This window comes from Mobula hypostoma, chromosome 10, assembly GCF_963921235.1.
Source record: "Mobula hypostoma chromosome 10, sMobHyp1.1, whole genome shotgun sequence".
In the NCBI taxonomy this organism is placed as follows: domain Eukaryota; kingdom Metazoa; phylum Chordata; class Chondrichthyes; order Myliobatiformes; family Myliobatidae; genus Mobula; species Mobula hypostoma.
Genome location: NC_086106.1, coordinates 50,211,510 through 50,228,383, shown reverse-complemented (window position 1 = coordinate 50,228,383; position 16,874 = coordinate 50,211,510). Strand labels below are relative to the sequence as shown.

Below are 16,874 nucleotides of genomic sequence, written 5' to 3'. Positions count from 1 at the left end.
AGACGCTGGGAGATACCTTCCTTATAACTACCCTCAATAAGGAATACCATTGCCAGCTTTCCTAATAATTTGCTGTTGTTGCATACCAGCCTTTTGCAAATAATGCTCCTGATGCAGGGCTTTGACCCAAAATGTCATCAATTTATCATTCTCATACAAGATGCTGTTCACCTGAGTTCCTCCAGCAGACAGTTTGCAAATTCTGGCAAATTACTGGTTACAAAGAGTGCAAGAAAATACAAGTCAGCCACCTGGCCTCTCATGACCAATCTATGCTAAAGCTCTCTCCTCTGTGCCAAATTCCCACAGCACTCAATTCCCTGATCTTTCAGAAATCTATCCATGTCCACTTTAAATCCTTCTAATGACCTGGCCTCCCTCCACAATTTCCAGAGATTCAATTCCCTCTGAGAATAAATTTCACGACTGGCTGGCTCCCTATTTGGGGAACAGGTCTCTGTTTCTAACACTCGCACAAATGAAAAGACCGCAATATCTACCCTGCCACATCCTCTTGGTTTCTTGAATGTTTCAGTAAGATTACACCTCATTCTTCTAAACTGCAAGTAATACAATCCAACCAGATCAGCTTCCTGCATAAAAATGTTTTCAGACCATTTATAATAAGGATAATATATTATATGATACTTCGTGTTATGCGTAATATTTCCTCACCTATGTTTCCAAACAACTCAGAAGGATATGATTTAATCAAGTATATGACAGTTTACAGAATATTCCCATTCCTCCACTATTTTTTCTACTATTTATTCTTCCCATATGCTCTCAATTCTACCACCCACATGACACTAAGTGCAACTTATAGTGACCATCTAAATTATAAAACTACACATTTTTGGGAAGTACAAGGAAACTAGAGTACATGGGAAAGGTCACAGGCTCATATAAGAATGCAGAAGTTTGGCACAAACAGCACCAGAAGTCAGGATTGGACCCAGTTTGCTGGAGACATGAGGCAACAACTCTACGATTACATGTGCCATCATTTTGTCCCTGTGAGGGTAGTAAAACTATTCTGTTGGTATACAACTGCATCATCTCAATAGAAACCATCTTTTCCCCCAATCTGTGTAGTGGAGGGAAGAGTTACATCCAAAACAAGCATGAACCTTAACATCCAGCATCAAATGTCGACTATGATAGTATTGCAACAGATTCTAACATGGTTGCAACCAATCCAGCATCAAATGTCGACTATGATAGTATTGCAACACATTCTAACTTGGTTGCAACCAATACAGTCTCATCCTGGCGAGGTCCAATTCTTTCCATAACAACCCAGGAGAAAGCTTACACATTTTAATCGCTTGTAAATGGAACAGTTTTACCACCTCCCCTATTAATTAAAATCTATCAGGAGTGTTACAAATTAATTGCTTGCAAATATCGTCAAATTTTGATAAGCACCAACAATTGGCTTGTGTACAATACTTAACGGATTTATTAAATTATCATAAAACATTATTTTGGGTAATATTTTGTATGAATGAGAGCACCTAAAAATTGAAAATATAGTCAGACCCTGCTTCACTTTAATCACCAAGTTCGAGTTCTCTGCTAGACTTTATGAACCCTGGAAATAAACTTTCCTGAATGCAGTAAAGAAACAATAGTTGTAATTCAGGTTTTAACCTGACTGCTCCTCACCACGGTGTTTGGTGAAACGGTTTAACGTGTTGCTACACTCAGTTTGACACTTCACTAGAGGTCATATACTGTACACCACACTTAGTATTAACATAAAGAAGATATTGACATTATACTTTGTGCATACACTTTGAACATCTGAACTAAACGACATTAGCAAAGTATGAGTGGAATTCAAAATATAACCAAAACTGTCCTACTTTTGACTCTAGTCAGGTACTGATGTGTGACTACACATCACCAGAGACCAAGCTCAAAGTAAAAACCAATTAATTAGCAATTATTCTCTCTATTAATAGATAACAATTAATAGGTATTAATTTTTCTTCCAATATCACTATATCAACCATATCAGAATGTACAAAGATGCGATAGATGCTGAGAAATAAATCAGACAAAATTTAATTAAACAGCAGAACAGGCTGTATTACAATGTTTTCAAACTTAAATAAAATTCCAGAAGCCACAGAACTTCATGTCACCATATTTCAAATAAGTAGATTGATCGAAGGAACAATAGTCATGGTTAAGATAGACCACTGACCAGAAGGGGAATCCTCTCCACAGTTAGTTCCATCTATGATCTTTTAGGAATCTTGAGTCTGGTGGTGCTATCTGCTAATATCCTACAAGATCTGGTTAAAAAAGGGGCTTGGCTGGGATGACACTATACCAACATCAGTTGCTTGCGAGTGGACAAACTGACTGGAAGAACTTTGCCAGTTGGAAGACTTCGATGCTGTTAGATGTTTGAAACCCCTGGATTTTGGAGAAGTTACCACTGCACAGTTACACCAAGTGACGCAAGCAAAGACGGCTGTGGAGCAGTGACCTACCCATTCTTGTACAACATGTGCCCTCAGGTGCATGGTGCTTTTATCATGGGATAATCTAGGGTAGCTCCATTGAAGTCAGTTTTCCTTCCTTGTATAAAGCTCACTGTTGCTCCTATGGTAGGTCGTATGGACATGTGGAGGAAGGAGTTGTATATACAGCTTCAGGACTCAGTGTTTTGGACCGATAGTACTTCTGTACTGAAGCACATCAAGAATGAAATTTCCAGGTTCCGAACCTTCATTGCAAACAGAGTTTCAGAAAATCTTAAGGTCTTGCAAGTATCTCAGTGGAGGTATGTAAACACTTCAAGCAAACTGGACAGATCAAGTCAAGTCAAGTCACTTTTTATTGTCATTTCAACCATAAACTGCTGGTACAGAACATAGTAAAAATGAGACGTTTTCCAGGACCATGGTGCTACATGAAACAATACAAAAACTACACTGAACTACGTAAGAAAAAAAAACACAAAAACTACACTAGACTACAGAGATATCCAGGACTGCATAAAGTGCACAAAACAGTGCAGGCACTACAATAAATAATAAAAAATAATAAAAACAGTAGGCACAGTAGAGGGCAGTAGGTTGGTGTCAAGCCAGGCTCTGGGTATTGAGGAGTCTGATGGCTTGGGAAAAGAAACTGTTACATAGTCTGGTCGTGAGAGCCCGAGTGCTTTGGTGCCTTTTTCCAGATGGCAGGAGGGAGAAGAGTTTATATGAGGGGTATGTGGGGTCCTTCATAATGCTGTTTGCTTTGCGGATGCAGCATGTGGTGTAAATGTCTGTAATGGCGGGAACAGAGACCCCGATGATCTTCTCAGCAGACCTCACTATTCGCTGCAGGGTCTTGTGATCTGAGATGGTACAATTTCCGAACCAGGCAGTGATGCAGCTGCTCAGGATGCTCTCAATACAACCTCTGTAGAATGTGGTGAGGATGGGGGGGGATGGACGTTTCTCAGCCTTCGCAGAAAGTAGAGACGGTGCTGGGCTTTCTTTGCTATGGCCCTGGTGTTGAGGGACCAGGTGAGATTCTCTGCCAGGTGAACACCAAGAAATTTGGTGCTCTTAACGATCTCTACGAAGGAGTCATCAATGTTCAGCTGAGAGTGATCGCTCCGTATCCTCCTGAAGTCAACAACCATCTCTTTTGTTTTATTTACATTCAGAGACAGGTTGTTGGCTCTATACCAGTCCATTAGCTGCAGCACCTCCTCTCTGTATGCTGACTCATCGTTCCTGCTGATGAGACACACCACGGTCGTGTTGTCGGCGAACTTGATGATGTGATTCGAGCCGTGTGTTGCAGCACAGTCGTGGGTCAGCAGAGTGAACAGCAGTGGACTGAGTACACAGGCCTGGGGGGGCCCTGTGCTCAATGTGATGGTGTTGGAGATGCTGCTACCAATCCGGACTGACTGAGATCTCCCAGTCAGGAAGTCTAGGATCCAATTGCAGAGGGAGGTGTTCAGGCCCAGTAGGCTCAGCTTTCCAATCAGTTTCTGAAGAATGATTGTGTTGAATGCTGAACTGAAGTCTACGAACAGCATTCGAACATACGTGTCTTTTTTGTCCAGGTGGGTTAGGGCCAGGCGGAGGGTGGTGGCGATGGCGTTGTCTGTTGAACGGTTGGGACGGTACATGAACTACAGGGGTCTAGTGAGGGGGCAGCAGGGTCTTGATGTGCCTCATGACGAGCCTCTCAAAACACTTCATGATGATGGATGTGAGTGCAACAGGACGGTAGTCGTTGAGGCAGGACACTGAAGACTTCTTCGGCACAGGGATGATGGTGGCAGCCTTGAAGCACATAGGAATGACGGCACTGCTCAGGGAGATGTTGAAGATGTCAGTGAGAATATCTGCTAGCTGGTCTGCACATCCTCTAAGTACTCTGCCAGGAATATTGTCTGGTCCAGCAGCCTTCCGTGGCTTCTGAAGGGTTGAAGGTGAAAGCACACCAGAAGAACGAGACATGAGCATCACAGCCTGAAAGCAAATGGCTTGCGAACTCTGAATGATCTGGAGAACTTCTGTTAGATGATCCGGAAGTCAAGAGGAGTGTTACAGTGGGTACCATGTAGATTGAAGAGGAGGTAGATGCAGTAACACGTATAATCCATCATTTCTCATCTTAGATCCATTTGAGGAAGACAATGGCCAGGAATCTTAGAGAACCTGCACTTGTTTCTTAGTCAGAAAAGGAAGCAACTGAACATCATTCTTCCTCAGTCTGACTTGGATGAAGAACAAGAGTATACTTTGGAGAGAGAAACTGAGAAGGGCAAAGGTCAGATCAGCTGAGATTGTCTCTCAGCAGAGGAGGTCAGGAAGGCTGAAATGGAGATTACTGGGTTTTGCTAAAGAAGGAGATTTGCAGATGAGTTCACAGACAAGAGAAAATCTGCAGATGCTGGAAATCCAAGCAACACACACAAAATGCTGGAGGAACTCGGCATCTATGTTGAAAAGAACAATCGACATTTCAGTCCAGAACCCTTTGGTTCTGTCGAAGGGTTTCGGCCCAATACGTTGAATATACATTTTTCCATAGATGCTGCCTGGCCTACTAAGCTCCTCCAGCATTTTGTGTGTGTTTGCAGATGAATTCTCAAGTTTGCAAAGGGGAGAAAGTGTGAAAAGGAACAGCCATATTCTCAAGCTTGATCCAGTACTTGAAGATGGTGTCTTGAGAGTTGGTGGATGGCTTAGTGGGCACGTACGTCTAGAGGTGGGACATAGTGGCCATAACTACAGATAATCCGGATTGCACAAAAACTACTGGATTCCCAGTGCTAGTAGTTATAAGAATCCTGTCTAAATGTGTTGTTTGTTGACAGTTGCACACAGCTCCAGAATGCCGGCACATGAATGTCTACCCTCGGACAGGATCTCTCCAGATGAACTTTCATTTACATGTATGGGAACGGACTATTTTGGATCTTTTGAGATGACAAGCAGAGGGAGCAAGAAGAGGTATGGGATAATATTTACCCATTTTACAAGCAGTTCGCATTGAAGTAGTATCTTCTTTAGACATAGATTCCTTTATTAATGCACTTCGATTTTTTTTATCAAGACGAGGACAAGCTCGTGAACTTTATTGCTCTCGATAAGCAATAAACTTTGTTGGAGCTGAGTGGGAGTTGCAAAAAGGCATTGGAAAAGTGAAATAATTGACAGATCAATGATGCTCTTCTTCACAAGGGAATTGAGTAGATTCGCATCATGGAGGAATATGGGACAGATTGATCGGGTCCGTGCAAAAGGTCCTCAATTCCACCATAAAGGTCCACAATCTTGATGAAGATAGTTTCCACACAGTCTTTTGCAAAGTAGAGGCTATTATCAATGGTCATCCAATTACTAAAGCATCCCCCAATCCCAATGATTTGAAAGCACTAACACCCAACCATCTGTTGCTTCTGAAGACCTCACCATCCTTATCACCAGGAGAGTTCCAAAAGGAAGACATTTATGCTCCTGGTAGATGAAGCAGGTCCAATACATGTCAAACTTGTTTTAGAAACAATGGGTTAAGGAGAACTTACCTATGTCACATGATCCAGCTCAAACTGTGTCATCAAGTTTGTGGATGTCACAACAGTGGTTCGCCACATCAAGAATGATGACAAGATTTGAGTACAGAGAGGAAGAGGAGCGGTTGGTGGATTGGTGTGAGAAAACAACTTACGCCAGAACATGGAGAAGACAAAGGAAATCATTGTGGACTTAAGGAAGATGCGGATAAACCATCCCCTCTGCGAACTCATGGCTCCTCCGTAGAGAGAGTTAAGTGCACCAAGTTCCTGGGAGTTCACATCAGGGATGACCTCACCTGGACCCTTACTATCACCCACCCTGAAAAAGGCAGCACAGCAACACCTCCACTTCCTAAGAAGATTGAGGTAAGCAAGGATCGCTCCCACCCATCTTAACTGCGTTTTACAGAAGCACCATTGAAAGCGTCCTGACAAGTTACATCTCCATCTGGTATGGGAGCAGTTGAGCATCAGACCAGATGTCTCTACAAAGGACTATGAGAACAGCTGACAGGATCATAGGGGTCTCCCTACCACCCATCGGAGACATTTATCAGGAGCGCTGCGTTTGCAGGCCCTTGTATTATTAAGGATCCCACCCATCCATCCTGCATCCTCTTTTGACTTCCTACCATCAGACAGGAGACTATGCATAAAAACAAGAATGGTCAGGATAAGAAACAGTTTCTTCCCCCAAACCACAAGGCTTCTGAACTTCCAGCCGCATCATATTCGAAGTGTCACTGGTTAATCTGTTCTGTACCTTACAATATTTAATATTAATGCACTTCAGTTTGTCATTTGTGTGATTAATCTGTAGATCTTATCCTTGCCTTCATAAATTAACTTGTGTAATGTGTGTTATGTGTAGTACTGTGCTTCACACCCTGGTTGTCTCATTTCTAAATACATTATATGATTATATATGTTATATACATATATATATATAAAAAAATGACAATAAACTTAACTTGATTTACCAGTTACAGGAGTTATTGTAATTATAGTGTAATAATTAAGTGGCTGGAATGTGGGAGCCATGTATCTTTTTTTCTAATCTGTATTGTACTTTGTGGCGCATTTTTGATGGTAATCTGTCACTTGGGTTAGGGCGTGGTAGAAGAAAATGAGTATAGTTACGCATTCGTGCTTTGGGTTAGTCAGTCAATAGCCAGAGAAAGTGAGAATGAATTTTTTTGACCGCTTAAATACACCAACTTCATTTAGTTATGCTAGTCAATTGCTAATTAGTTATGCTAATTGGAACATTATTAGAATGCTTAATTACATTAATGTTGCACTAAGGTTGCAATATCACTAACTTAGTTTCCTTCCTGGAATCATAATGAAGGACCAAACATACTTTTAAAATTTGGGACTTCATTATTTGGAAGTATGTCATGCCGTGTCAATTACCATGGCTTAACCCCTCAGCGGTTCCAGTTTGTTTTCAAGTAACCGCTACAGTGGGTTTCTCTAAAGGTTAGCTTGCAAGTTGAGTCAATAGTGAGGGAGGCAAATGCAATGGTTGCATTCATTTCAAGATACTATAATATAAAAGCAAGGTTGTAATACTGAGACTTCTAAAGTGTCGATCGGGGCATATTTGGATTGCTGTGAGCAGTGTTGGGCATATTTACGGAAGGGCGTGGTGGCACTGGAGAGGGTCCAGAGGAGCCTCACAAGAAAGATCCTGGAAATGAAAGGGTTAACTTATGTGGGGTACTTGAAGGCTCTGAGCCTGTACACACTGGGGTTTAGAGAAATGGAGGTGGGAAATCTCATTGAAACCTACTGAATATTGAATGGTCAAGAATGGATGATGCAAAGATAGGTGGAGGGGCAGTAGTTTTGAAGAAGCAGAGTCACTACAGAAAGACTTAGGCTACGTCCACACTAGACTGGATAATTTTGAAAATGCCAGTTTCCAGTAAAAACGACTGGCGTCCACACTACGCATTTTTCAAAATATCTCTGTCCACACCAAAACGGATATTTGGGCGAATCTACTCCATCTGGGCATGCGCAGACACATCTACAGAAAACAAGCAAAGAGGAAACGGTATAATATTTACGTTTCCACTGCGGTGTTGTGCTATTTCCATAGAATAAAACTACAGTACCAACAACAACAGCGAAAGAGAGTTTTCAACAATGTCTTCGAGGAATACAAAGAAAACCTCCGCTGGAAAAATCAGACCGGACTTCTTCGTTTAGACAGACAATGAAGTCGAGCTGTTTCTGCGAGTTACAAACGACTACAAAGTCAGCAAAGCAGTGGAAAACGTGGAGATCTTTAATTCCAAACAAACTATTAACGTAGACAATAAAGTAAACAACACACGCATGAAGCCATCCTCTACCCAAGATCAACAAGAGATTGGAATCTTCTGCCGCCAGACCTGCGCAGTATTTCTGACATTAATATTTTTAAAGATAGACTCAATCAAATCAATTTAGGGGATCTAGTCAAAAAAGCTCACTTTACAATTTAACTCTCATGCCGTTCACATTGACTGCGCGTTAGAACAGCCGTTTGGCAGTGCTTGCGCAGTACCAAGCAAAAGCAGAAAAAGCACTGTTGTTGTTGGGTTGTCATGACAACGTTTTTAAACCTCTCCGTTTACCCCGTCCACACTACAACGCGAAACAATCGTTTTCAAATTTACACTCTGGAGAGTGTTTACAAAAATCTCTGTTTTCGGGGGATGAAAACGCTGTTTCAGTGTGGACGGAGGTCAAAACGAAGAGAAAAAGCTTCGTTTTCAAAATTATCCGGCGTAGTGGGATGTAGTGTTAGACAGATTAAGGGAACGGGCAAAGTGGCAGATGGAATACAGTATCGGGAAGTGTATGGTCATGCACTTTGGTAGAAGAAATAAAGATAATAATAATAACAATAATAAATAAATGGAGACAAAATTCAAAAATCTGAGGTACAGATTTGGAGTCCTCATGCAAGATTTCACTAAAGGTTAATTTGCAGATTGAGTCTGTGGTGAGGAAGGCAAAATGTGATGTTGTGATGTTAGCATTTATTTTGAGAGGACTAGAATATAAAAGGATATAATATTGAGGCTTTAGGGCACTGATGAGGCCTCACCTGGAGTTTTGTGTGCAGTTCTTGGCCCCTTATCTGACATTGGAGATGGTTCACCAAAATGGCTCTGGGATTGAAAGGGTTATATGAGAAGGATTTGAAGGCTCTGGGCCTGTACTCACTGGAATTCTGAAGAATGGGGGGGTGCGGGTGAGGGAAATCTCATTGAAATCCACTGAATGTTGAAAGGCCTCGATAGAGTGGATGCGGAGAGGATGCTTCCTATGGTAGGGGAGTCTGAGACCAGAGGACACAGCCTCAGAATAGAGAGATGCCCATTTCTTTAGCCAGATAGTGGTAAATCTGTGGAATTCGCTGCCATAGATGGTTGTAGAGGTCAAGTCATTAGGAATATTTAAGGCACAAGCTGTTAGATCCTTGATTAGTCAGGGCTTGAAGGGAAACAGAGAGAAGGCAGGAGACTGGGGCTAAGAAGGAAATGGATCAGCCACGATGGGCCAAACAGTCTAATTCTGCCCCTATATCTTATGGGCTTACATTTCAAATAGTGGGAGAGTCCAGAATCAGAGGGCACAGCCTCAGAATACAAGGACATCCCTTTAGAACTGAGATGAGGAAGAATTTGTTTAGCCAGAGGGTGGTGAATTCGTGAAATTGATTTGCACAGATCAACATGGAGACCAAGTCATTGGGTATATTTAGAGTGAAGGTTATTAAGTTCTTGTCAAAGGTTACTAGGAGAAGGCAAGAGAATAGTGCTGAGGGGGAAAAATCACCAAATCATCTATGACCAAATGGTGGAGCAGACTCAATGGGCTGAAAGGCCTAATTCTCCTCCTGTGTGTCTTGTAGTCTGATGCCAGGGCATGAGGAGAGAAAGGGAAAAGGGGTTAAAGTTAAGGCAAGATAGGCCTTGATCTTATTAAATGCCAGAGGCCAATTATGATTTACTCCTTTCCTGGCTTACTATGTTCTCATTAAAAGAAGAAAGTAGTTACTCTTGAAAAAACTAGTCACTCATAGCCCTAGGGCCATGGGGTGAAATGGCCTATTGTTATTCTAAAGTTGGTGCCAGTAATGGTTAATCCAATATCCTATAAACATGAAACAAGGCTGTAACAGAACACAACAACTAAATCACAAAAGTGGAGAGACAACCACCCCACCCCTCCACCGAATACAGGTGTCCCCCGCTTTTCGAACGTTCGCTTTACAAAAGCTCACTGTTACGAAAGACCTACATTAGTACCCTGTTTTCGCTTTCAGAAGGTGTTTTCACCGTTACGAAGAAAGGCAGCGCGTGATAAAAAAATCAGCGTGCGATAAAAAGCCGCGCACGTCCCGAGCAGCCGCTCTCCTCAGATTCAGAACGGCATTGCTTTAACACGTGCCTGTGAGCAGCTGTTAGCAAGATGAGTTTTGAGGTATTGGAAAAGCCTAAAAGAACTCGTAAGGGTGTTACACTTAGCGTAAAACTAGACATAATTAAGCGTTTCGATCGTGGTGAACGAAGTAAGGACAAAGTGAGTTTGGCTTGTGGAAGCTGACGAAGATGATGTTGAAGAGGTTTTGGCATCCCATGACCAAGAACTGATGGATGAAGAGCTGATGCAATTGGAAGAGGAAAGGATAACAAGCGAAACCGAATGCAGTAGCGAACGGGCTGAAAGTGAAGTCGTCCAGGAACTGAATGTGAAGCAACTGCGTGAGATTTTCGCTGCAATGATAAAGTACGACTTTAATTTTGAAAGGGTACATAGGTTTAGGGGATATTTTCAGGATGGTTTGAGTCCTTACAAACAACTGTATGATAGAAAAATGCGCGAGGCTCAGCAGTCAAGCAAGCCTTCCACATCGGATGACGAACCTCGATCTTCGACATCGAGGCGGGCAGTCATAGGAGAAGATGAGCTGCCTGCCCTGATCGACGATGAGATGACACCCCCGTGTCCCACCACCCCAACACCCAGGTTCCGGACAGATACTGCACCGATTCGCGGAGAATGCAGCAGTAGCCGGGAGGCACATAGCACATCTTTAAGGAAAAAGCCGAAATAAACAAGCTAATTAATTAGGTGCTGCCGACACGTAATTGTCAGCCCAGATCAGCGCCGATTTCCAATTGCATCGCCTCAGATCTGAGCAGACAATTATGTGTTGGCGGCACCTAATTAATTAGCATGTTTATTTTGGCTTTTTTCTTAAAGATGTGCTGTGTGCCTCCCGGCTACTGCTGCGTTCTTTGTGGCAATGTATCGGGTTGGCGGCCCGGAGGGTGGGGGCCACTGCACCACCCAGCCTGCAACAACTCAGTCTAACACACCAGCATCAGTTTGCTCGGCAAGCTGTCTTCCCGATTCTGGTAAGTGATACTACACTGTACATACATTATTTCTACTTAATATAGGCTGTGTATTTTTACGTGTTATTTGGTAGATTTGGCAGCCTCATAGCTTAAAGGTTACTGGAGAGCACGTTTATGCCAACAGCACTTGCGTGAGATGTTCTGCCGAGAGCGCTTGCGTGAGATTTTCGCTATGGAGATCTGTGCAAACAATCGTTGTAGAGAAGTATTTTTACTTTATATAGGCTGTGTATTTAGCATATAATTCCTGCTTTTACTATATGTTACTGTTATTTTAGGTTTTATGTGTTATTTGTCATGATTTGGTAGGTTATTTTTGGGTCAGCGAACGCTCACAAAATTTTCCCATATAAATAAATGTCTTCGCTTTACGACATTTCGGCTTACGAACTGTTTCATAGGAACGCTCTACCTTCGGATGGTGGGGGAAACCTGTAAATGTATACTCAGTCCAAACAAGAAGAATTCTGCAGACGCTGGAGATTCAAGCAACACACATCAAAGTTGCTGGTGAACACAGCAGGCCAGGCAGCATCTCTAGGAAAAGGTACAGTCGACGTTTCGGGCCGAGATCCTTCGTCAGGACTAACTGAAGGAAGAGCTAGTAAGAGATTTGAAAGTGGGAGGGGGAGGGGGATATCCAAAATGATAGGAGAAGACAGGAGGGGGAGGGATGGAACCAAGAGCTGGACAGGTGATTGGCAAAAGGGATATGAGAGGGTCATGGGACAGGAGGCCCAGGGAGAAGGAAAAGAGGGAGGGGGAAAAACCCAGAGGATGGGCAAGGGGTATAGTCAGAGGGGCAGAGGGAGAAAAGGGAGAGTGAGAGAAAGAATGTGTGTATATAAATAAATAGCGGATGGGGTACGAGGGGGAGGTGGGGCATTAGCGGAAGTTAGAGAAGTCAATGTTCATGCCATCAGGTTGGAGGCTCCTCAGACGGAATATAAGATGTTGTTCCTCCAACCTGAGTGTGGCTTCATCTTTATAGTAGAGGAGGCCGTGGATAGACATGTCAGAATGGGAATGGGTAAATTCCCACTCCTCTACTGTAAAGATGAAGCCACACTCAGGTTGGAGGAACACCACCTTATATTCCGTCTGGGTAGCCTCCAACCTGATGGCATGAATATTGACTTCTCTAACTTCCGCTAATGCTCCACCTCCCCCTCGTACCCCATCCGCTATTTATATACACACATTCTTTCTCTTTCTCTCTCCTTTTTCTCTCTCTGTCCCTCTGACTATACCTCTTGCCCATCCTCTGGCTTCCCCCCGCTTGTCTTTCTTCCCGGACCTCCTGTCCCATGATCCTCTCATATCCCTTTTGCCAATCACCTGTCCAGCTCTTGGCTCCATCCCTCCCCCTCCTGTTTTCTCCTATCATTTTGGATCTCCCCCTCCCCCTCCCACTTTCAAATCTCTTACTATCACTTCTTTCAGTTAGTCCTGACGAAGGATCTCGGCCCGAAACGTCGACTGTACCTCTTCCTAGAGATGCTGCCTGGCCTGCTGCGTTCACCAGCAACTTTGATGTGTGTTGCTGTACTCAGTCCAAGCTGATTTCATGTGTTTACTTTCTACAAATAACCATTCTTGCCAAAAGCAAAGTGGAGTATTGCTCAAAGAACTCTGCCAGGATATAGTCAATAAAATAAGTTTGCATAATGAAAGTTAATCCTGTAATGCAAAACAATTAACAATAACACCATTGAACCTGAGCTTTGGTATTCATCTAAATATCAGGTACTGAACAACAGGACTGCTGTTTCTGAAGCACTGAGTTGGTTATATTTTGAGGCATAGTTGTATGTTAAGACTTTCATCCTAGTTTTCTTATGGTGAAACTAATCAGAAACAGCCCTGAGGAAAACCATGCAGCATTTTCACTGGCTCCACTCTAAAACTGGATTTAGGGTATTTCATAACTCAGCACAAAATACTTCAAAAATTATTTATTATAATCTACTTACATTACCACTATTTTCAACAATCCAAAAGGCAAATACAGAGAAGTTTCTAATGCTAAGATTTTGAATAGTCATCAGGCTTGATTTTCTCTGGAAAGTCCAAATTATCTGCTTTAAGTGATTTAAGTGTACTGTAAAGACCAAGTTCTACTGAAGGGACAGAACTTGAATCAACTCAACATCATTAACTATTGAAGGTTATAAAGATAATTTAATTAGAAAATCCAAATCAAACACAAGAGAGATCAAGCCATCTGTAAAGTGACTGAGAGGATGTGAAGTGCTCAGCAGTCTTGGGCTAAGTCTACCTTCCCATTTGGCACATTATTATTGCAGAAACTTTATTGAGATGATTTAGCTATTTCAGAAAACAAACTTTTATTCTGCAAATCCTCACTCCCCGCCCCAATGTTATCCTCATAATTTTGAGGAACAATAGCAAACTTACACTTTCTCATCAACCAGAAGAATTCTTGGCCTTCAAAAGAATGGCAACGAAATCTATAGCATTAGCCTGAATGTGCCTCATCCAGATGACAACAGAACAGAACAGGGACACCTCTTTTTCCCCTTATTAAGGAGAGAGGGAGCCTATGGTACGTTGAATTACTGGGTGAACAAGTGGTCTTTGGAGTACCGAAAGTCTGTGTCTTTATCGATGCTTTGCTGCACGCTTGAGTGCTTGGTGGGGGGTGCTGATGCTTTTTCGGCTGGTGGGGGAGGGGGATGTTAATTTGCTGCTGCTTACGCGTAGGAGTGAGCTGGGGGGTGCTTTGGGGTTTTAACGTTAAACTGTCATTCATTCTTTGGGGCACTCCTCTGTTTTCGTGGATGGTTGCAAAGAAAAAGTATTTTAGGATGTATATTGTATACATTTCTTTGACCTTAAATGTACCTTTGAAACAAATGCTGTTTTGAACTGTGTAGTTGCTCCTTTTCTCAGATCACATCTCTATTTCAAATTGTGATTCCAAAGTGAAGCCAGCTCCCACTGATTACCAAGTAGCAACATAAATGTCCAATTATCTCCAAACTTTTTCCAAGCTTGGGATTAACCAGAGTGTACGAACTTCAACCTGCGGCAATACAAATTATCAGTTAAATTCGAGAAGAGATTATGTTTCAAGAAAAATGTTTTGCAAAACAAAAATTTTCAAATTAAGCAGCATGCCCTATTAGTTTCAATGCAAAAACTCTACTTGGTTACAGATTAAGAATCTTAATTTAAAAAATGTAAGCACTTAAAATACACCAATACAGCTCTCTGAAAATATGGTTGCATTAAAAATATAAGAATGACCTTCATCTTGCTGACGTTGAGGGATAAGTTATTGTCTTCGCACCGTGCCACCAGGTTCTTAATTTCCTCTCTGTACTCAAACTCATCATCACCCAAGATATGGCCTACAATTGTTGTGTCATCAGCAAACTTATACATTGGTGAGTTTGATGGAAGCTTGGCTACACAATCATGGGTGTACAGTGAGTACAGCAGGGGGCTGAGTACACAGCCTTGTGGGGCACCGGTGCTTAGAGTGATTGTAGAGGAGAGCTTGTCACCTACTTTTACAGCCTGGGTCCTGTCTGTGAGGAAGTTGAAGATCCAGCTGCAGATCTGAGTGCTAAGACCCAGGTTCCGGAGCTTAGGAATCAGTTTATTTGGAATGATGGTATTAAAGGCAGAGCTGTAGTCAATGAAAAGGAGCCTTATGTATGCCTCTTTATTCTCCAGGTGTTCTAAGGAGGAATGTAGGGCCAGAGATTTGGCATCTGCCATTGACCAGTTGCTTCGGTAGGCGAATTGCAAAGCGTCAAGGTTGACCGGTAGGCTGTGGTTGATGTGTGCCATAACCAATCTCTCGAAGCACTTCATAGCAATTGATGTCAGAGCCACAGGTCGATAGTCATTCAGGCATGCCACCTTGCTCTTCTTGGGCACTGGGATTATTGTTGCCTTCTTAAAACACGAGGGGATCTTAGACTGAAGCAAGGAGCAGTTGAAGATGTCAGCAAACACTCCAGCTAGCTCGCTTGCACAGGCCCAGAGAACCTGTTCTGGGACGCCATCTGGGCCCGTTGCCTTCCTTGAATTTATCTTCAGAAAGGCCCTTCTAATGTCCTCCTTGGTGATGATGAATCTCGATGCCACCAGGTCCGGTTCATCTGGAGGGAGTGGGATGCTCCTCTTCCGTTCGAATCTTGCATAGAATACGTTAAGTTCGTCAGGAAGAGAAGTGCCACAGTTATTGATATTCCCAGCCTTTTCTTTGCACCCAGTGATCTCATTTAGACCATGCCATAGTCTACTGGCATCTCTCTGGTAAGCCTGGGCTTCCAACTTGGCTCGATATTGTCTCTTGGCACCCTTAATGGCTTTCTGGAGTTCACGCCTGGATTCTGTGTAGCAACAGGTATCCCCGGACCTAAAAGCCGCAGCTCTAGCCTTTAAAAGGCACTTGACCTCAAAATTCATCCAAGGTTTCCAGTTAGGGAGTACCCGGATCGTCTTGCGAGACACACAGTCCTCTGTGCATTTCCAAATAAAGTCCGTGACAGCTGAGGCATACTCGAGGTTAGCTGCCGAGTCCTTGAATACTAACCAGTCCACCGATTCAAAGCAGTCACAGAGGACCTCATCCGTTTTCTCTGTCCAGCACGACACTACTTTTGACACCATGACCTCCTGCTTCAGTTTCTGTTTGTAAGCTGGGAGGAGGAGTACGGCCCGATGGTCCGATTTTCCGAAGTAAGGTCGTGGGACAGAACGGTAGGCATCCTTGACTGCTGTGTAGCAGTGGTCAAGTATATTCAGGCCTCTAGTGGGGCAGGAGACAGGTTGGTATAACTTTGGCAGCGCCCTTCTGGGGTTGGCCTGGTTAAAGTCCCCGGCTGTAATGAGCAAAGCCTCCGGATACCTGGTCTCAAGTTCACTGATGTTGGCACACAGTATGTTCAGAGCACACTCCACATCCGCCTGGGGGGGGAATGTAGACCGCTGTCAGTATGACCGAGGTGAATTCCTGTGGCAGATAGTAGGGATGACACTTCACCGATAGGTGTTCCGGGTCCGGGCTGCAGGATCTTGTCAGTGCCACTGTGTCCGAGCACCACGCAGTGTGATCAGTAGGCAGACACCACCTCCCCTCGTCTTGCCCGAAGATGCCGTGTGGTCCATCTGATGGATTGAAAATCCCTCCGGTGGGATGGCACAGTCGGGGCTGGCAGGAGAGAGCCAGGTTTCGGTGAAACAGAATACACAGCAGTTCTGCATCTCCCTGCAGTAGGTGAGTCTCCCTTTAAGATCATCCACCTTGTTCTCTATGGCTTGCACATTAGCTAGTGGGCATAGGGACCCTGAAGCCCCTCAGCTTCAATCTGACCAGCAGCCCAGCTCTTTTCCCACACTTCCTCGGTAAGTAGTGCATCTTT

General features: G+C 43.3%; 1 protein-coding gene across 3 annotated transcripts in view; it reads right to left on the bottom strand.

Annotated features, from left to right (window-relative positions):
* LOC134352891 (plastin-3-like) overlaps positions 1 to 16,874 on the bottom strand; it is a 142,044-nt gene that overhangs the window by 107,008 nt on the left and 18,162 nt on the right. Inside the window, exon 1 of one of the 3 annotated variants that reach the window (XM_063060471.1) lies at positions 14,341 to 14,511. The exons of the other annotated variants lie outside the window; for them this stretch is intronic. The gene's annotated coding sequence lies outside the window, so the exon portion shown is untranslated. Of the gene's footprint in view, positions 1 to 14,340; positions 14,512 to 16,874 lie in introns of those variants that run through there. 3 annotated transcript variants of the gene reach the window in all.